We start from the raw sequence: 22651 nt of genomic DNA, 5'->3' as shown, positions 1-22651 counted from the left end.
CTAGGAAATACAATATTCATCAACAAACATGACCATGCACTGTCTGTTAAAAATGTATTCGAGTTTTTAGTTACAGCCGATTCCATTGAGTATGTAGGCAAAGGTAATATCTTTGGTTAGCTTGCTTGTTAGCTAAACTGTGAAGTCATTGTTAGGTAAGGTATACTACCCTCCTTTCGAAGTAGCCTGGTCCTACAGACAGAAAGATGTGTCATTTGTCAGACTAGTCTACTCTTAAAATAGGGTAGTTTACATAACCTAACAATGACTTTTCTGTTCAGCAAGCAAGATAACCAAAGATATTCCCTTTGTCTTCACACTCATTGAAATCGGCTTTAATATTGCAAAAGTTCAAGCAATTAGGGCAAAACTTACCGAGTAAAAAAATCAAAATGTCTATCTACCTTGCACATTTCAGAAAATTCAGATCAGATAACGAAACTGGGTCCAGCAACATTTATAAGCAATTTAAGATTTTGACCCTCACAGTTTCCATTCACCACAAATATTCTCGTTACAACGAATCATTTTTTAGAAATACAAAAATACCAGTTGCAGCCGTTTGTTTATCTATTAATATATGTATACGGATAAAGTTATGAAAGGCAGCAGGGTCACCAGGGTGAGGAGTCCATGTCATCTGAAATAAATGCTAAGCATAGATCTAGAAAGCGACAGATAATCATGACATGAAAAAAACTCTCTTCTTTTCGACTTTTTTCGAACAAATTGACACATAAAATGAATTATATAGTATTGTGGAATTTTTAACTTGTGTTCAATTCATTGTGTTGAAAATGCGGCTTCGAACTAGCTTTCAGTACCTGCGAGCATTCGTTGTTCAATAATGTGTGTCTTTGTGTTATTATTTTATGTGATAAATTGTTGTGTTAGTACACCACTGTAACAATGAAGGAGGAAATGAGAAGGGTTGGTTGGGTAGAAGTGGGGAGGGGTATGCGGAGCGCTAACAAACATGTCTATGCGGCATGGGCTTTGATCATTGTTGAAGCATCAATGTAAGGGGCATTTAATATCTTAATAAAACTATTCTTATTTTAGATACTATATATTGTTATCTGATATTGGACGAAAGATGTTGCCCTTTTATGTAATTATGTAATACAAGTTACGATCATTTGAAAACACATATTAAACAGCCACATGGATGCACAAGAGCTAAAATAGGAGTCATAGATCCTATTGACAACAATTATCTGCCCAATTTTATTGATTTTCTAACATTTGTTTCAAATATGACCAACTTCTTATCCAAAATCACCAGCACCGTATCAGGACCCACCAGCACAATGACAGGACCCACCAGCACAGTATCAGGACATGAATAAATTGAGAAAATGCTAAATTTTAATAAATTGCAATGTTTTTTTACAAAATAGTTTTGTCGTGCGGAAAGCGGACTCTATGAGCATTTTTTTAAATTTTTTTCAGTTCGAGATTTTCTGAAAATAAGCATTTTTGTGTTACGCTTACTCATGGGAACAGTTTAGAGGGTCAACTTTTTAATGGTTTACATAAGAACCTATAAGAAACAAAATTGAAAAATCTCAACTGTTTTCTTCCATTTTTTATGAGTGAAAACGTCAAAAATCATCTTTTTCGTCTTTGTTTACATTTTTTCATTGATCACCAGCACCCGTCAGGACCGAATCACCAGCACAGAACGTTCTCTCGCAGGACAACCATACCCACCGTGCTAGAGGTGGTTTTAAAAAGATCGATCTTATTTGAATCGATATTTTTTTTTGTGTAAACGCTTCAGGTGTATGTTATATTCAGATAGGTTCTTTTTATGTTGTAGTGTAAACGCATCGGATTAAATGAGCAATGTAAACGCGAACTGGTATTTTTCGATTCAAATAAAGATCGATTCAATTTCGTTACCAGTGTAAACGGGGTCTAATTTACGGTCACAATTAACTCGTCAACTCCGATAAAAGCCGAAATAAAATTAACCGAAATCTAATGAATAGTGGTAATGAGAGAACTTGGCAAAATCAGTCTTTACTAGCTAGTTTCAACCAGAGACAAAAAATGCATATATGTATTATATGTCTCTGTTTCAACTGAATACTTACACCTTTAAAAAATCACACATAAACAAAAATGATAGTTCGAAGCACTGTTATTGAGTAATGAAATTGAGAATGAAAATGTGGAATGTGCCAAAGAGACAACAACGTATAGGACTAAAGAACAGACAACAGCCGAAGGCCACCAATGGGTCTTCAGTGACTTGATTAAGTTTGTTTAACTGTAAAAAGTAGCCTTCACAAGGGCATTAATAACAGAGTATGTCGGGCTTAGATGAGGACTCTTAGGCCCTCCCACCTTAGGCCTAAAATAAAATTTCATTTGTTTGGCATTGCCGCCCGACCCACTGAAAAACTTGCCGCCCAAATAATTTTATTTGCGTTTCAGAAATATATTTTTTTTTATTTAAAAAAAATCGAAATTGTGCCGGAATTTGATCGTATCCGCCGAGTTTGTTCTTGGCTTTACTTATTTCAAATCACAATCTTAAAAGCGCTTGTTTAACACTGTATTGGGAGCAAACATTTAAATGACATGGAATAGAAAAAGTCTGCCAAAGTAATGTCAAAGAGGCCGGCAGGGGAAAGCATCTCCCTATCCTGCAATGCATTGGTTAAGGGAGATGGATTTTATCAAAAATCAAATTTTCAGCTATTCTTTGAAAGAAACGTTCTGAGAGACCTTGTAGAGGACTCAAATTTTATCTTTTGTAAAGCAGAAACAGATGATTTCTGCTTGACTTTGTCACTTCATGAGATAGAAGTTTTTCACCGGGACATCACAGAACAAATATGCGTGGCTCTTACATTTGTTGAACTTATTAAATATTTGAAATTTATCATTGACAAATTTTCCCTTGAACCAGAGAACAAAGTATCTACTATAGTCAGAACCACAATGATGCATTCAAGGTAATTATGGCTGTAAGCACCAAAGCTTAAAGACCAAAATGGTCCCAGATTTACAGCATTATAGTAGTTTTGTACCAGTAGATGCTAGCCTGGTACAAAACATACACATTTTAAAGACTAGCATCTTGTGTCAATTGAAGTACTTCCCCCTTTTCTTGCCTTTCTTCTTAACATGAATAAGATAATTCTTAAAACATAAAAGATAGTGACAGAAACATATTTATAAATGTATCTAGTGTACTAGTGATGAATAAAATCCCCTCCTTTTCCACAATTCTAAGGGCTCATTAATTTATCTGTATTCATGTAATGCATTTCCAGATTTCTGTTAATCAAACAAGCATTACAACCCATAATTTATTTATCTGCAAAAATTGTCTGTCCTGCTGCATATTTCCGTTTTAAATTTATCAAACGTTTTAAACCTAGCCCTGAAAAGCCTTGCACTTGGATAATATTAGTATAAACACCATGTCTATTTGTGCCAACCTTCCAAATTTTTAATATTTTGCTATCCTAATTTGGTACAGATCCTTTATCCTCAAAACTTATCAGGGGCAGTAGGCGTGTTTGTATGGTAGTTCGTCACACCTTACATGCATGATTACTAGCCTCTAGGTATTGGTTTGAGCCATAGTTGGGCAGTTGCAAAATTAAGGTTTGATTTTCATGTCATGTGATAAGGTTAGTCAGTTTTCTCCCGCAGGTTGGCGTTTTCCTTCAAGTACTACGGTTTATTACGCCACTTAAACTGACTGCCATGAAATTACCCATATGGTGTAGAAAGTGATGTTTATAAAACCAAAGCAAACAATTAAAGTTTTAAATCTTTGTCCATTTGTACAAGGAGCTGTAGTGGTTGAGCCATTTAACTTATGGTAGTTTTACCAAACTGTGACCATAACTTCAAGACGTGACATCAGGCCTCTGTTCAATGGGCAGTCCCACAATAAAAGTTCAATTTTCACGTCATACATTTCATATGGTTAATTTGTCAGTTTCCTGCCTCAGTTCTGTGTTTTTTTCTGGGTACTTTGGTTAACTCTGCCAATAAAACTGACTGTCTTACATGAAATTATCCATATGATGTAGAATGTGACATTGACGGTTGACCCCTTTCAAAGAAACCATCAGCATGTACACACAACAATGCTGCAATGCTTTAGACAACATTGATCTAGAGACTTCATGATTTACATGTATACATGATTTACATGTATAAAGCCTTTAAATGTAAAAAAAAAAATGTCCCTACCTACCTACCCACCTGCTGATAGTGTGGGTCGGCAATGCCAAACAAACAATTTTTTAAGGGTGGCCTTATGTGGGAAACATTTCGTACGTTATAAAGGGAATCACTGAAGCATGACTGAACCGGGCCCCCACTCAGGCAGTCAGTGTAAATGTGCTCCCCCTTATTAATTTCCTGATCCGCCACTGAATATTATAAACCGAGTCCTTCATTCTGTCAATGATTCTATGCTATTTTTTTTTTTAATCTTTCGCTTATTTTTCTTGATCTTTAATTTTCATTAATTAATTGATAATTGTATTATGGACATTGCTCTTTTCTGTAATCAGTATACTTTAACCAAATTCTTTAATTTTTGCAGTGATTTTTGTTCTCTTTCTGTAATCCGTATTTTTTATCCAATTCTTTAATTTTTCCAATTTCCACCCCATTTTTTCAATTATTCAGTTAATATTATAGCACCTCATTATAGCACTGACTTGATTGCTCTTATTTTTATGTTTGCCAATTAGATATTATTTTATCTAATACATAAATTAATTATATTCTCTATTTTGGAAACCTCCGTCCTTTAATACGGTTCATTGCACAACGTGCATTCTCATTTTTATTGGCTACTATTGGCGGGAATTTCTAACGTTCTAATTTTTCAACTCTTGCAGGTGGATCCATTTTGATGCTAACACTTTACCGGGACACTGGACGGCTGTTCACACGGTTGTTTTGAAAGTTTCATCTAAAAGGTAGGTTTTATTCATTATTTATAAATAATATTTGGTCTAGTCATAATGATGATAAAAAAAAACATCAAATAAAGTAATTATGTTAAGGTTTATGACCCCTTCTGCAGCCATTTTTGTACGAACTTTTCAAACTTCAAATGTATCAAAACTACTAATATGATGAATAATAGAGAGAGGCCGTTTTATACATATACCAAGGGGAAACTTGATGCAAAGCATTATTCTTTACTGTTTCATTGCATTTAATAGAAAATGAGTACTTTGTGGCAAATAAACCAAGATTTTTATAGAAAATTCACAGCCTTTAATACAGAGATTTTTGTTATAAAATTTGAAACATAGATTAATGGCATGCTTTTCTATGATGTGCTAGTGTTTATTTTTTACAAAAAGTTCTAACCAACCTGTAAATTCCAAAATACCTCAAGCTGAGTCACTAAAGTCGAGCACACCCTTAAAGGTGTACTTGATTTGGTCCATATTTTTATTTGTTTTAACCAATAACTACAAGAATAAACTTGTTTTAAGGAAATCAATGCTTGCACTGCATGCAATAACCCTATATCTACCAGTCATCAAATTGCTAAATATGAGAGTACCAGAATAAAGGCTGTGGATTTTCTATAAAATTTCCATGTTTAGCATTGAATCAACACAAGGGTTCATAATCCTTTATACAAAGAATTGACTGAACCCTAGATTTCTCGATTCGAGTAGACCGGTATATGCATGTGTGAATCAATTTTGAAATGACATGACGTAGAAAAGAGAAATTTTTGTAGTAGAAAGATTCAGTTTATTATTGCAATTTCTTAAGGTTTATCCCTTGAAATTGAAGTAGTAGGCTAAATTAAAATCAAAAAGGGCTGTCACATGCGTTTGGCAAAGTCTGAAGCCCACTAAGCTGTAAGCTTTACGGCAGGGGGTCGCTCAAGGCCCCCAGAAGCTCTGTCATAAATAGAGCAAAATCCTGCATTCTCGCAATCTCCTGACACCTAATTTCATCTTTCAAATGACCATTTTTTATGTATGAAATTAAAGAAAAAAATCTTAATTAAAGAAATTTTTATTTTTTTTGGTGTTATAGTCCGTTCTTTATTTTCTTTACCTTATGCTTAAAATTTATTTGCTTTTAAGGGAGTTTTATTTATATAATAATCCGATTTATTAGAAATCTTCGTCGATTTATTTTGCATATAAAGGGGGGGGGAGGAAATACCTTTTTATGTTAACCTCTTTGGCCCTTTTCAAGGTGTTGTTGACTGTTATCTGAGATAAATTAAAGCTTAACTGTTTTCAACCCACTTTGTTAACTGTTATAAATCAGCATTTTTGCATTTTTGTTGACTGTTTTTGCCAAACTCGAGGTGTTGTTAACATGTTAACAGACCCCCTATTGCCCCCCCCCCCCATATAACTATGTACATTTGTAAAAAAATGATCCCCTTTTTTTTCTCAAAAGACTATTACACATATTTAAATCCTACAATTATTTCTCAAGCATTGACAGAAAATTGACATATCCTCTCATTTTCTCTTTTTTTTTGTAAACTGTTCAATAAGTGAGATACATAAATCATTTGGAAATGTTATTTATTTGTGGTCAAGTCGACAATATTTTAATTTCGTTTTTAACCTTGATTCTTTGAACACCACATGGGAATTGAAAAATGAACTTCAAAATATACTGTTTTCCAGATTCTGAACAACATGATATACTACACTTTCATTTATTTGACTGATATTATTCCATAACATACTATTGTCATATTATCTGATTGAATTCACTTTCTTAAAAGCCAAAACGGAAGAGTAACTGACCATCCGAAGGCCTATTGTTATCGTTCATTGACCATCGGAACATCTCTCTTGTTATCCTTGAAAAGAAACCATGCACTCCGACTTTAAATAGACGACCAATCAGTGACCTGAATTTACATGAACTATAATTAGCCCAAGATAAACACTGAATTTTCTTCCTTGTTTATCGTGACTGGGACTTTGCGACAATAGGTCTCTTGACTGCCTGTAAACATTTTTAATAAAAAAAAAAAGATTTATCTTCATCGAGGGGAGCAAGGTAAAATTATTGAAATATTCTGCTACAGGGAGCGCAATGTAGATAACCCGAACTATTGTGTGGTAAAATTTGCGAGAAATTAAATTTTTAAGCTGAAACCACCTAAATCCACCCTTAGCAACAATCTACAATCACCATAATTTATTATATATGTATAAACAAGAAATCTGCGAGCTTCTATCCATTAAGACTACCCCCATATATATCCCAGAAAACAGGACTGAAGACAATTAGGATAGAGACAGACCTCAATCGGGAGTACACAAGCAGACCGTCCATATAAAAAGAATACAGAAAATGTTATGTCAATGATTGCTGGGAAAAACTGGTGTTGCATTCATATTAGTCAATCGAATATATTTGGGGGTGAAATACAATAATGACATTATCTGTGTTAGCAGTAGTCAATAAATGCCAATAGCCAAAGTGGCTAATAACTATTTTTTTGCTTAGCCACATTTTCATGTGATTAGCCACAACTTGTGTGTCACCAGTGAGGATCACAAAGTGATCCGAACCTGCTAGGGGGTTTTGGAAAAATTAGATGTGAAATCCTGCATTCTGAGGTTACATTTTTGTAACTTGAAGTGTATATAAAATGTTGTTTTTTTCTCCAGGTCAGATGAAAAATTCTCCTTCACTTCAATAAATCAAACTGCTGGATATATTGCAACTGTAGTTACGTATAATTTAAAATTATATCTAAGTATGTTCTTTATGTTTGGTTAATAATAACAGTGAATGTATTCATTTTTCCTGAATCCTTGAATGATACAAACCAGCACTAACAACAGTCTCTAAAAAATGAAGTGAGGTGAGAGTGTTTGCTCTGCGTTAAAAGCCTCACTGTAACTTTGAGATGAATATCAGCAATGAAAGTGCTGTTCCCATGCTTTTTTGATTTTTTTCTGTTCATATACTGATTTTGTGTCATGACGATGGGAAACCCGGTTACCATATTCGATTTCTTTTGTGAGTTAGTGATGTCTTTGTGCCATAGAACGGTACATATCTTCCATAATTTAAAATGAACAAACACCTATTTGAAATTATTCAACACTTTATTAAACTACAAAATCGACAAATGAATAAAATTATTTTAAAACAGTCTGTTGGATTTTTAAAGAATGATGACAATGTCCCTTTTCGTTTTTTTGCCACGTTCGGGTCGGGGACCTTTACAGGTCAGGTTTGTCAGCCATGTTAAAAACATTAAAAAGTAAAAGAAAACCTGATATTGGAAACGGATTTTCCCGCCCGGAATAGTTAAGTATGGCAGTGGTTTTTTTCCCGGATATGATTAAAAAGACCCGTTTTTGTTTTTGTTTTTGCAAATTACTTTTGTTAACATCTTTTCAGTTAAATGTTTGTTCGAATCAACGCTTCTGGCTTGAAATTTGTCAAAGATTTTTTTCCGTTCACATAAATTTTCCTTCGCCAAAGTGGCGATTGCAACTGAATTTTTATTAGCCACACAATAAAATCATTCGCCCATGGCGAGTGTGGCGACCTTTACCGCTAACACAGATTATAGATGTATATTCGTCCTAGTGGATCCTCCTGACCAAATATCAAGAGAATGACTGACAGATAGACCGACAGAGGTAAAACAATATGTCCTAGATCTGCCAAGAACCTCCAGAGTTATGAAGGCAAGGCCTCCTACAAATTGAAAAAATCTACAACAGTCTCCTAACACCCCCCAAGTTGTGCACTAAGGGATTCATATTGCATATATATGAGTTTATAAATCTACAGTTATAAAGCTGAAGCCCCAAACAGAAGCTGAAGATCATGCGAACATTTAATTTTGATTCTGTGTTCCTATGCAAACCAATCTACAATCAAGACACCAGCACTTGTAAAATAAACTACATAGCATTATTAGGTAATACCTTAACTAAACCTTGAAAGACATGGTGCTGGTAGTTGTGACATAAAGAGATACAGAAACATCACAAAAAATAATTAACCCTTGGGCCTAAAATAAAACTTTGTTTGTTTCCCCAATCCCGACCGACCCTGCATAATTGGTGCTACTCATAAAATTTTATTGTCAAAACTAAGTCAAATATTATTTTATTCATTTCGGATTTTCAGGCTTGCCAGATCGTCCGATAATGTTCAAGCTTTTTGGAAAAATAAAATTATTTCCCTACCTACCTACCCACACCTGGCTTGGCAGGGTCGGGATTGGGGTAAAAAACAATACTTTAATTTAGGCCTTGACAGATGGACCGAACTACAGATGCAAAGTGAGACGAGACAGATCACAATAGCTCACCGGACCAATACTAGTATTAGATTTTCTAAACGAATTTTTTTCTACTTTTACCAGTGATTTTTAATTGTTCTTATATAATAACTGTTTTTATTTTTTTGATTTTCGGAGGTCATGTCAGACTTTATATATACTGTGTTCACTGCAAACCACTAAAACCAGAATGAGACGCATTTACAAAGTTTAATATTTATTTTCTTGGGATCCCATGCATGTAATACAGTACATAATTTGGCAAATATTTTAGGATGCAAGTGAAAAATATATATAGACACAGAGATACAAATAAATAAACTAGGTAAACTTTCCCTTGAAACAGTATTTCTATCTTTCGATATTGAGAAAGAATCTAATCTTGACTTTTCTTGGCCGTGCAATGATGAAATTGTAAAAGTGAGTAAGGGATGTTTTAAAACTTTGATTATCAAAGAAATTAATTTGATTATAAAAACTGCAAATAAAAGGTAACAATTGTTTTTACTTTAACTGCTAAAAAACTATAATATTTGTCATCTATTAATGCAGCACCTCGTTCAACAACCTTCTTTTGTAGTAACATATATTTATAGAACTTAAATAAATCGTAGGTCAGTTGATTATGTTAAACTTGAATGTTTTATATACTTTGAATGTTAAAACAGATGGAATGGTCTCTTCTGATACTTAGATAATTTGAAGACAAGACTTAAGCATAATTATTCAAAAGTCAAATTTATACAAGCATGACAATCCTGTGCCTCAAAATTGAGGTTTTCCAATGAAGGGGTCCTTACATGAAGATGTAATATTTTCCAGCAATTTTAAATTTTTGGAGCTTTTTGGTTATAAATAATCCTTACATATGTATTTAATGTACTAAAAATGGAAAGAAAAGTGACAAATAACATATCATGTAAGTTTAAAAGAGTCTTAGGCCAAGTAAGACGGAAAATAATTTAGGGTCAATTTTGTCCGTAGCACATATTTACATTTAAAAATGCTTATTGATGACTAAAGTTATGTCTTTTTTATCATTTCTATACTACGGTGACATGATACAATAAATCTAAGAACAAAGACTCTTGCATTCAATATTTTTTGCAGACAGTATGGTCTGATACAAAGATTTTTTCACTTTTTAGTGAAATACTTGCATGCAATTTTAGTCTCAACAGGCTTATATTTGAACCACTTGCTATCCTATAGAAGAAAAGAAAGATATATGTGAAATGAAACAGGTACAAAAGACATTGTAAAGTGCTTTTTATACAATTTTAGTGAAATCTTTATTATGGACTTCAACTTTTATGTATCAAGCTCCTCACATTTAACTTGATCCAAACAGGGCGTTAGATGAGGGCCAATTAAACAACACATTTTGCACATATTGTCTGAGATAATCCTGTTTCTTGTAGATTCAGAGTTCATAAATAAGTAATAAAACTGGATTGAAGCATAGAAACACAAATATTGACACATGAAACTTGTCAGATAGCTTTTCTCATCACTTCCGTCGGCATCCGCCATCGGAGTTCCTCATCGTTAACTTTTACAAAAATCTTCTCCTTTGAAACTATTGGGCCAAATTTAACCAAACTTGGCCACAATCATCATTGGGGTACCTAGTTAAAAAACTGTTGGGTGACCCGGCCAACCAATCAAGATGGCCACCATGGCTAAAAATAAAACATAGGGGTAAAATGTAGATTTTGGCTTATATCTCTGAAACCAAGGCATTTAGAGCAAATATGACATGGGGTAAAATTGTTTATCAGGTCAAGATTTAGTAACAGTTTTTAGTAAATTTTTGTAATCTTTTGCAAAAATCTTTTCCTCTGAAACTAATAAGATAAATTGAACCAAACTTGTCCACAATCATCATTAGGGTATTTAGTTTAAAAAATGTGTCTGATGACTCTGCCTGCGAACCAAGATGGCTGACATGGCTAAAAATAGTACATAAGGTAAAATGCAGTTTTTGGTTCATATCTCTGAAACCAAAGCATTTAGAGCATATCTGATGAAATAAGCAGCAAGAATGTTCAGTAAAGTAAGATTTAGAAACACATCACCAACACCGAAACACAATTTTTGTCATGAATCCATCTGTGTCCTTTGTTCAATATGCACATAGACCAAGTGTTGTTGTCAAATCTGAGAAAGCTTGACTTCGCAATAGTAATCAGGCAGTGGCAGAGGTGTAAACTATTTGTATAAAGTTTTATATTTCAGAAAGTTACAGACCTGATGCTTTATATCTTCTATGTTGTGATTAGTTTCAGTCTGTCATATACGAAACACGCTTCTGGCGTCTATATAAAATTTTAATCCTGGTATCTATGATTAGTTTATATATAATATGTCCAATGTCTCTTATGTCATTTTCATGGTTCTTTGACTGCTTGAAAAACAATTATAGTTTTTATTCATCTGAATTTCTCACTTATTATAAAAGATATTACTACACTGTAAATTCAGAAATTATTTATGCATTTATTATTGGGATTTTTTCATTCTTTTGGTGATATTTAGAAAAATCCTGTTCAATTCATTTATATGCTAGTTTAAATTTATGGGATTTTAACCCTGTCGCCTTTTTCGAATTAATAATAACAACACAATAATTTCTGAATTTACAGTATTTGGAATAATGGTTCCTTGCAAGTGTGCAGGTCCTTCAGACAGTACTAGTGTTTGCATGACGTCAACCTTTTTTAATGAATCGAGGACCAAGGTTATAGGTATTTGATTAAGTGAGTTTCTCAGATGCTATAAGCAGTTGGTCAATAATTTGTGGTGTATACATGCAGAATGATTTTAAATGCTACAAATTAGTCTTGTAGGTTTCATCTAACATTGCCCTCAATTTTATGGTTCACTGGTCAATGTTTTTCATATTTTGGTCTGTTTTTCAATTAACTTTCAGCAATACACAGCACTCCAGATAAGAATTTGTAAATTGAGGATTTTACCCATTATTGTCGAGCCTTCGACTTTAGTCGAAAAAGCGAGACTAAGCGATCCTACATTCTGTCGTCGTCGGCGGCGGCGGCGGCGGCGGCGTCCACAAATATTCACTCTGTGGTTAAAGTTTTTGAAATTTTAATAACTTTCTTAAACTATACTGAATTTCTACCAAACTTGGACAGCAGCTTGTTTATGATCATAAGAAAGTATCCAGAAGTAAATTTTGTAAAAATAAAATTCCATTTTTTCCGTATTTTACTTATAAATGGACTTAGTTTTTCTGCGAGGAAACATTACATTCACTCTGTGGTTAAAGTTTTTAAAATTTTAATAACTTTCATAAACTATCCTTGATTTGTACCAAACTTGGACAGAAGCTTGTTTATGATCATAAGATAGTATCAAGAAGAAAATTTTGTAAAAATAAATTTCCACTTTTCCGTATTTTACTTATAAATGGACTTAGTTTTTTTGCCAGAAATAAAACATTCACTCTGTGGTTTAAGTTTTTAAAATCTTTATAATGTTCTTAAACTATCCTGGATTTCTACCAAACTTTGACAAAAGCTTGTTTCTGATTATAAGATATTATTCAGAAGTAAATTTTGTAAAAAAAAAAAATCACTTTTTCCGTATTTTACTTATAAATGGACTTAGTTTTTCTTCCAGTTAACATTACATACAGTCTGCAGTTAAAGTTTATAAAACATTTATTAGATTCATAAACTATCCTGGATTTTTTACCAAACTTGGAAGCTTCTTTCAAACTAAAGACAGTATCGAGAGGGAAATTTTTATTGATGTTTTTCCTCATTTTTGTTGAGTCTGCGATTAAAAGCAAAAGTAGGCGAGACACTGGGTTCCGTGGAACCCTTACGAATTTTTTTTATTTAATTGAATTAAATAGTTTTTATGCCCCATTTATGGGCATTATGTTTTCTGGTCTGTGTGTCCTTTCATTTGTCTGTCCTGCTTCAGGTTTAAGTTTTAGGTCGAGGCAGTATTGATGAAGTTAAAGTCCAATCAACTTGAAACTTAGATCATATCATTAGGAACATGTTTACTATCTAATTTTAAAACCAAATCAGAGATTTTACCCTTTTTTCACGGTCCGCTGAACATAGAAAATGATAATTGGGATGGTGCGTCCGTGTACTATGGACACATTCTTGTTTTCAATTGCATTATTAACTCCAATTCACCCCTCAAGCAAATTAGCTTTTTGACACCACCAAGTCTTGTATTGTGAACTCACCAGGGGGCCCTATGTGAGCTTATGCCATCACTTGGCGTCCGTCGTCGTAAACTATTTAAAAAATCTTCTCCTCTTAAACTACTGCGCCAAATACCTTCAAACTGTAACTACATGCTCCTTAGAGTATCTAGTTAATAAATTGTATCCGAAGTTTTGATCCATCGACAAACATGGCCACCATGGCTAAAAATATATCTCAAAAACTAAAGCTTTTTGAGCAAATCTGACATGGTGAAGAATGTAAGCAGCAAGACTGTTTAGTAAAGTAAGATGTACAAACACATCACCAAAACACCATTTTGTCATGAATCCATCTGCATCCTTTGTTTAATATTCACATAGACCAAGGTGAGCGACACAGGCTCTTTAGAGCCTCTAGTTTTTAGCTCACCTGGCCCGAAGCTAACTTCTTAAAAGCTTTATATTTTAGAAGGTGGAAGACCTGGATGCTTCATACTTTGTATATGGATGCCTCATGTTACGAAGTTTCAGTCAGTCACATGTCCTTGACCTCATTTTCAGGGTTCCGTGACTACTTGAAAAAAATTTTATGTTAAATTCTCTCTTATTATAAGTAATAGGATAACTGTATTTGGTATGTGCGTACCTTGCAAGTTCCTCATGCCTGTCAGACAGTTTTCACTTGACCTTGACCTCATTTCATGGAAACACTGAAGGTGTACATGTCCAACTGGCAAGTGTCATCTGACTTTGACCTCATTTTCATGATTCAGTGGTTATAGTTATTTTTTTGTGTTTTGGTCTGTTTTTCTTATACTGTATGCAATAGGTCTACTATATTTGGTGTATGAAATGATTGTAAGGTGTACTTGTCTAGCTGGCAGGTGTCATCTGACCTTGACCACATTGTTCTTTTTTTCTAATACTATATGCAATAGGTCAACTATATTTGGTGTATAGAAATATTTCATGATCTATATGTCAGTCGCGCAGGTTTTATTTGACCTTGACCTCATTTTCACGGTTCAATGTTAAGTTTGATGTTTTAGTCTGTTTTTCTATAAGCAATAGGTCAACTATATCTGTTGTATGGCAGAATTGTTAGCTGTACATGTCTGCCTGGTATGGTTTATCTGACCTTGACCTCATTTTCATGGTTCATTGGTCAATGTTTAGTTTTTTTGGTTAATGTTAAGTTTATGTGACAGTTGTAATAAGCTTTATATTGAGGACTATCAACAGAATATCAATGATTAGTAAAGAAGGCAAGACAATTCAGCATATGCACTCTTTGTTTTTATATACACATGGAAAAAAGTATTGCAACACCAAATTGAAATTGAAATTAAAAAAACACTCTTTATTTTTTTGTGATATAATTTGGTAAAATAGAACTAGTTAAACATTATTATTATTAAAATTTGCTGTTACAAAATGATAGAAATTATTATAAATTAAGGAATGTATCTCCCTCATGCAAAGCTCTGATTCCTTTCACGGATTTGGCTATACTTTTGGACCTTTTGGATTATAGCTCTTCATCTTTTATATAAGCTTTGGATTTCAAATATTTTGGCCACGAGCATCACTGAAGAGACATGTATTGTCGAAATGCGTATCTGGTGCAAGAAAATTGATACCGTTAATTTTATTATTTTAAGTATCACCTGAGTTTAATCAATAAATATTGACTCGATAAGTTTTTATCTGCACATGCAGCTACTGTACCCGTAAACAGCAAAACAGATGTTTTTATCTTCATTGTTTTCAACACTTTAAATAACCAAGTTTTTAAAATTATGAGATTGACACCTTGTAATGGGTCCTTGACAACTCTTAACTGCAGCAAGATGGCAGATTATCAACATAAGAGAAGCAGGGATGTCACTGTAACAACTGAACGTATTGTTGGTCATCACCATTCCACTATAAGTCGTTTTGAGAATAAAAATCAGGCTATAAACGCTGTTAAAGACCTTCCAAGATAATGAAGACCCTATACCATTTGCTAGGGAAATTCAAGCATAATGAAGGTTGGTCAGAAGGAAACCCATTGCATACAAGACAATCCTAAAAAGGGCTATTTCAAAAAAAATGATGCCAAAGTGTGACAAACATGGTCAAAAATTAAGTCATTGCTAATCTTTTTTCTATCATTTTTCTTTAATCCAGAGACATTCAAGTTTACAAAACTACCAAGGGTTAATGCAAAATAATAAAAACAAAAATTTTAACAATATTTTACTCATAAGAATTCATCCACTTTTCAAAGGAAACAACAAAATAATAATATCAACTGACAAACATAAATAAGAATATAAATATCAATGTTATTTTTTTGTTTGTTGCAATAAAGGTACTAAATGATTTTCCTGCAATTTTTTTTTACTTATAAACAGTTTTTTTTTTTAAATATGTAAATTTCACCAATTTTTAGTGTATTCTTTAATATCTTATTTCAAAAGTTTTTATATCTCTTTGCAAAAGCTTTAATTTTATATAAAAAGTATAAGGAAGCAAACATATATGATCTAATTACATCCTCTGAAAATTTCACAACAATTGCTTCAGTCAATTCTAAGTTTTCTTCATTTAAAACATACAAATATGTGTTTTTTATCCTTTTGTTACACTCCTGACATATTTTTTCAGTAATTGTAAGACTGTTTTTTAATGGAATGTTTAGAAAATCAGTAATGATATCTATTTTAAATTTACAATCTCACAAATAAATAAATTTATTAGATATTTGATTACATATTTTTTTAATTTCTGAGCAAAGAGCAAACTTTTAACATGTTTAATGAGAATTACACTTTAATTTTTAAGAATCTTTGGTGAATAGTGTGCAGAAAAATCACTTTTACAAGACAGATCGGCTTTCTCATTACATTGTAAAGATGTTACAATTATTTTAATAAAGAATCATGTTAAATTTTGTTATAGATTAACTACATCAGAAACTTGTCAGGAGTGTAACAAATGTTACACTCCTGACCATAATTTATTGCTACCATATTTTAACCTGAAACTGACCTGAAATCATGTAGAGTCTTTATATTTCACATATTATTTTAGTGCAAATTAAGAACAGGTTAAAAAAAATTATATACTTCTTACATATTTACAAATTTTGCTAATTGTCTATTTAAAAAAAAAGATGGCTTTCCTTTAAACCTTGTTCAGTCTCTTGTTTGATACTATATATATGCTGTTTTTATGTCAGATAATGTGTTATGATAAGTTTGTTCGTACTACCAAAGATGGTAGCAGTATGTGCTCTGTATATTAAAAATTGTCCAAAAATGTACCCAAAAATGTCAGGAGTGTAACGCTTTAAAATGTTTAAGTGTAACATTCATGTTATTTTTTATAGAAACAATGTTGTTATTATTGGTTTTCTTTTCTGGAATTTGAGTGTGAACACCATCTGTTGCAAATTTTCAGTAACAAACATGCCATTATTATGGCCTGTATTGCTTGTTTATGCTCAATACTTGTATGTCAGGACTGTTACACATTTAAACAAGCTAGTTCAATTGCAATTTTAGTTCAAAAATTTCAAAAGTGATGATGTAGACTTGTATTCTGTGTTAAGCTGAGGTGTAGTAATGTCATTTTATAATAATTGTCAGCTTGTTTTTCTTCCAATAACTTCCCTTTGCTAATAAGATTGAAATAAGGCATTTTTTTGTGTTACACTCCTGACATTGAAGTATTGAGCATACAAAAGCAATGAAGGCCATAATAATGGCATGTTTGTTACTGATAAACTGTAACAGGTAATGTTCACTGAAATTCAAGAAAAACAACAACTATAACAACATTGTTTCTAAAAAAATACATCTTAACCCAGTTGTTACACTCCTGACAGACCTGGGTAGTCCTCTTATTGTAACCATAATATTCCAGTAGTAGAACTTCAGGGTCAACTGGATGCACCTGTGCCAAGCTATGATACTAAACAAAAAAAATAAACCGTGCAAGATGTACAGAAACATGTATTTTCACCTACAAAGACATTTTCTGGCAGCATATTGACTTTTACTAACTTTTTTTTTTTTACACAAACTTATTTGACTTACCTTATGAGGCTCATAAAAATGTAAATATATGGAAGAATTGAACAAGAAATCATAGTCAAGATATAATAGTTGGATGAAAGATATTGTTTGGTATTGTATCTGCCCTTATTTATTCTATATCATCAATGAATGCACATGCTTTCTTCTAAATGTCACACTAAAAGCGTTACACTCCTGACATTTTGAGGTACAATTTTGGACAATATTTTTTAAACAGAGCACATACTGCTATTATCTTTGGTAGTTAGGACCAACTAATCATAATACATTATTTGACCTAAAAACATTACAGATATAGTATCATACAAGAGACTGACAAAGGTTTAAAGGAAAGGCATCATTTTTTTTGAAATAGCCCAAAAGAGAGTGGTGGCCATACAGGAGCCTTTTAACAAGAACTATTCGAGATCGACTCATCTCTACTGGTTATCGTGCGATAAGACCATTTCGGAGACCTTTGCTAACGAACAGACACACAGTTTTCAGTATCCAATGTACATGATGTAGTGCAGAGCTCGCCAAAGTTGGAAATTAGCATCGTGGAGGAAGATCCAATGTTCAAATGGAATTGGGTTCATCTTCCTTGGCCCGATCGTAGCCCGGATTTGAACCATATAGAGCATATTTGGGACACTATTGGGCGGAAAGTGCGCGAAAGGACACCCCAGTTCAAACACATCATGAAATAAACTATGCCCTTCATCAGAAGTGGTTGCTGCTACCTTAGCAACAAATTAGTCGATTTATGGCAGGAATCAGAAGACGTTTAGATGTGGTTATCTGTTTGAATGGAGGCTGCGCACAAAGTACTTATTCTCTGGCGTATAACGTTCAGCCATGATGTGAACAGTCATCTGAAGACTAATTTTGAAATGTCTGACATTGTAAAGTTCGACTACAGTAAAAGTTGTAAAATGCATTTTTTTGTACAAAAAACACTTCATTTTCTTATTAAAATTGTGGTTATATAAATCATTTTTTTTCAAACATTTTTTGTTCGTTTCAATGCCAATGTTATCATAAACTATGTTTCAATAATATTATACACATATTTTATTATGTTTCATCCAAAAAAAGAGGCTGATTTTTCAAGTTTTAAAAAATCAAGGTGTTGCAATACTTTTTTCCAAAATTATAAGCCAAAAAGTGTTCTACAATGATCACCAGTCATTCAGCTTTCATTCGATACCAACAATACCTAAATATTCTACATATTTTGAAAGTAATACTCATGCATAGGAACTATAATTTTGTGTTAAATGTGTACTACTTTCTGGTATATGCTTTCTGGGAATTAGTGGTGTTACACCATAAAGCCACTCTGTATCTCTTGTAGTTTTTTAAATGGCATATATTTCAAGTTTTATGTTTGACAATTAGATATTTTTTTAGCAGCATTCCTCAATACATATCAAGTTCACATGCCGAGCTTGTTAATTTCCTTTGACCAGTTGTACTCATGATTTGAATATCTTTCTTTACCTGTTTTTTTTTTGTCCCAATTTTCATTGCAAAGTTTGACCAGGGGCATTCATGTCCTAGCACATTCTTCTTTCATTAATAAGAGTTATTGCATTTTATGGAGTAGGTGGAAATTAAAAAAGTATGAAAAAATTTGGTTGATGGATCCATGTAAAGCATTAAATCAAGAAACCCTCACAATTGTTTCAGAAAATTAAACAGTTGCCAGGAATTGGAGGTTCCTCTTTTTCAAGACCGCATAAGAAGATTGAAGCTTGTGCTTGTCAAAGAATGAATTCCCTTTGTTCAAATCAATCAGACCAACCTTCAATGTCATATTCCTCATTACTTATTTTGGAAATAATATGCTGCTTTTGAAATTTCTATACCAGAATAGACCTTGAAGGCTTGGAGGTCATCATGCAACCTTCACTAAGTTCATGTTATTTATTTAAAATGCAGAAAGGGTTAAGTCATGTCGTTCCTTCTGAAGTAGGTCATTGGAAATAAGTTAAACTTGCATGTTTTACTTCATTGACTTATGTTGTTCATCTCATTTCAGTTCTTGAATACGATATGACTGAGACCTGGAGTCACCTTACTTGGAATTGAGATGCATTTTGGAGAGCCAGACTATGGTAGCCCTTAGGTATAGTCAGCTTTTTATTTATGATAAATGATTTGAAAAATCTTATTATTATTACACCCAATGCTACTTAGGCTTTAAACAATTAGTCAGTCATTTATATTTTCCTTGTGGTGACTCCAAATCTTTAATTGGTTTTCAACAAAAAACATAAAACTATACAATAAGCTATTGACCTTCACTTGGGGAACATTGGTATTTGAGCTTGCTTAATTAAGATTCTATAATAATCAGTTTGACCTAAGCCAGAGAAGTTATATGGTTACTTTGGTATATCCGTTAGCTAACATGTTTATTCAGAAAGGAAAGATGACTTGATTTGATGAGATATATGTAATATGGCACTTAACTTACATCTCTGAGATTTCAATGAAAGAATAAGGTTCAAATTTGATATGTCAATATTGATATTTTGTTACATGACCACATGGATGGACTGGTGTTTTATGTCCAGTGAAAAATATAACATGCATATTAGTTCATGACTTTATATGCCCTGCACCATGAACTAAAAGTTTGGGGCAAATTCTTTACCTCTGTCCATCCCATTATGAATATATAACTTTTCGAGACAACACCTACAGTTTGAAAGCTAGGAAGTTTCACTTTTGCAGTGAACCATAGGTGCTCCCATGCTCAACTTTGTTTGCATTTTAGAATAAATCTTAGCATTTGTACATTAATGTCAATTGTAAGTTGAAAATCATTGAATAGCTTATCCTGTTTTCTAGCTTAACATTAGTCAAATTATACAAATTTTTGCAGATGTTAGTATAAGTTAGTTTTATTGTCTCACATTCATTGAGTTAAAGAGCAAGACATAAAGGTATGCTGTTTCTGATTTCGGCAGCCTCAACAATGTATTAGTTTGGGATTAGGTCAGTCTATTGAGAACCACAATTGGTGGCTGGTCAACTATATGTTGTAGGCAGTTGCATTACCATTGGCACATCTCATTCCCATGGAGATTTTTTGGCTCTGCCCCTCAGTTAAGGTTGCATTTGTTAAGTTTATCTTGATCATATTTAAATTTATGGGCTAATAAACAAAATCCTAGTTAAAATTAGGAATAAGCTTTAACTTTCTATTCTTTTCCAACATTTATATATATATGGAACTTTGATATTTTACAGAAATCTAATAAATAGCAGAAAACAACCGAAGGTTTAGAGTAAGCAATGTAAAGGTAACGTATAATCAAAAAGTGTGGTAAGAATACAGTCTGTATAGTTATACATGGTGAGTAATTTTTTGTTGCATCATTCATATCACAAGATACTTAAATAATGGTATTAACTGAAGAAAAATCCTTCTGTATTTCAAGTTCTTAATCATGAACTGAAAAAAGTTATTGAAAAGACAAAATATTTTTTAAAAGTGAATGGTAAGTTGTTTCATGAATTTCAGACCAGTATTCAATGGGAGATAACTCTAATCGCATTGAGTTTATTGCTTTGAGTGATAAACATTAATCATTGTCGTATCCAAAGTCAGCTGACTTGAATTTTCATGATTTGGTTTTGCATAAAATGACAAAATTGCCTTCTTGTTTAGATTGGAAAAAAGTTTATTATGTTGTTTTAAAGGGGATGTCCATTATGAAGCATTTAAAGCTGGTCAAAATTATTTTTAATTATTTTTATTTGGGTATTTAAGATATTTAAATGAGCTTATGTATATGTCTGCCTTCTCTTAATCTTGTTTCTTTGTACAAAAGTTTGACAAAACATTTTTTTTCAACATTTCTTTAAAATGACAACATAACTTGAAGAAATACAAAACTGTTCCAATATTACATTAAACCATAGCCATGCATACATCAATTTAAGATAACTTTTTCATTTTTCAGAAAACTGGTTATGATGTTGGATACCATTTCTTTTAACAAAACATTGTAACAGCATGGATCCCTATAAGCACACTAACTTCTAAGTGTATCCTATGTCATAGACCATATATTACAATGTAATATATTTTTACAAATTTGGGAAGAAAATTTTGATTGAAAATAATTTTACTCATCTGTACTCTGTTGATACTATATATTGCACAAACACTGCACCTGGTCTGAAGACACAAACACTGCACCTGGTCTGAAGATACAAACACTACACCTGGACTGAAGACTTTAGACAAAATATCCAAGTTGAATGGGACTAGGGACCACTGGAACTAGCTCCTTCAAGAACATAATCATTATAGACCTTTATTTATGTTTTATAATGACATCATGTTTTTGATAGTTGATTGATTATGTTCTTGCATTAAAACATTGGATTGACTTTGACCCAAGACTTATTATAGTTTATCCAGAGTATAAATGAGTTTGCTCATTAAAAATGTAATAGAAAAATTCATTTTAATATTTACCAATTTGTTTACATTTGATAGCAAGGCTAATGGCTGGTGCACAAAAATAGATTTTCATATTTGGCTTTATTTCCACTGATCTGAATATTGCAACAGCAAATAGTGTCTACATAGAGCTCATATTAATTTATAGCTTTTGTTAAAGGTACAACATTTTCTTTAATATATGTTGCCATCCTAGACTGAAGATGTATTCATGGCAGATAGGAAGAGTCAACATGTATGTATTTGCTCGTTACAATTTTTCTTGAAACTGTTTGTTTGTTAGGCAATAAAATGATTTTTTTCCAGACCACTCCTTCAACAATGAGGAAATGTTTCAATAAAAAAAATTGTGTATAAAAATGTTTTGATTTGTGTACATTAATCTGAATAATAATGACTTTCTTTTATTTCCAATTCTACAAATGGAGGACAGAAGAAGCAGCCTACAGTGATGGACTTGAAGAAATATAGGCAATGTAAGTACGATTAAGTGATTTTTGCTGCTTGTGGCGTTTCCTGGAAGTAGCTGGTTACCTCCAAATGGGACGACAGTCATGGATGTTGAGATGGCCCACGTCGCAGACTCGCGAGGACGGGCGGCCTCGGATGTTCGCTAGCGC

At 32.8% G+C, this 22651-nt stretch overlaps 1 long non-coding RNA gene across 1 annotated transcript; it reads left to right on the top strand.

Moving 5' to 3' along the window:
* The first annotated feature begins 4871 nt into the window (after positions 1 to 4871).
* On the top strand, positions 4872 to 21963 carry LOC143070552 (uncharacterized). The gene is made up of 3 exons (XR_012976577.1): positions 4872 to 4961; positions 19593 to 19679; positions 20810 to 21963. It is a non-coding gene; the product is annotated as an uncharacterized LOC143070552 (long non-coding RNA).
* Positions 21964 to 22651: the final 688 nt, after the last annotated feature.

The sequence above is a fragment of the Mytilus galloprovincialis genome, chromosome 4 (assembly GCF_965363235.1).
Source record: "Mytilus galloprovincialis chromosome 4, xbMytGall1.hap1.1, whole genome shotgun sequence".
NCBI lineage: Eukaryota > Metazoa > Mollusca > Bivalvia > Mytilida > Mytilidae > Mytilus > Mytilus galloprovincialis.
The sequence above is the reverse complement of the archived record's forward strand: the minus strand, read 5'-3'. Positions and strand labels throughout refer to the sequence as shown.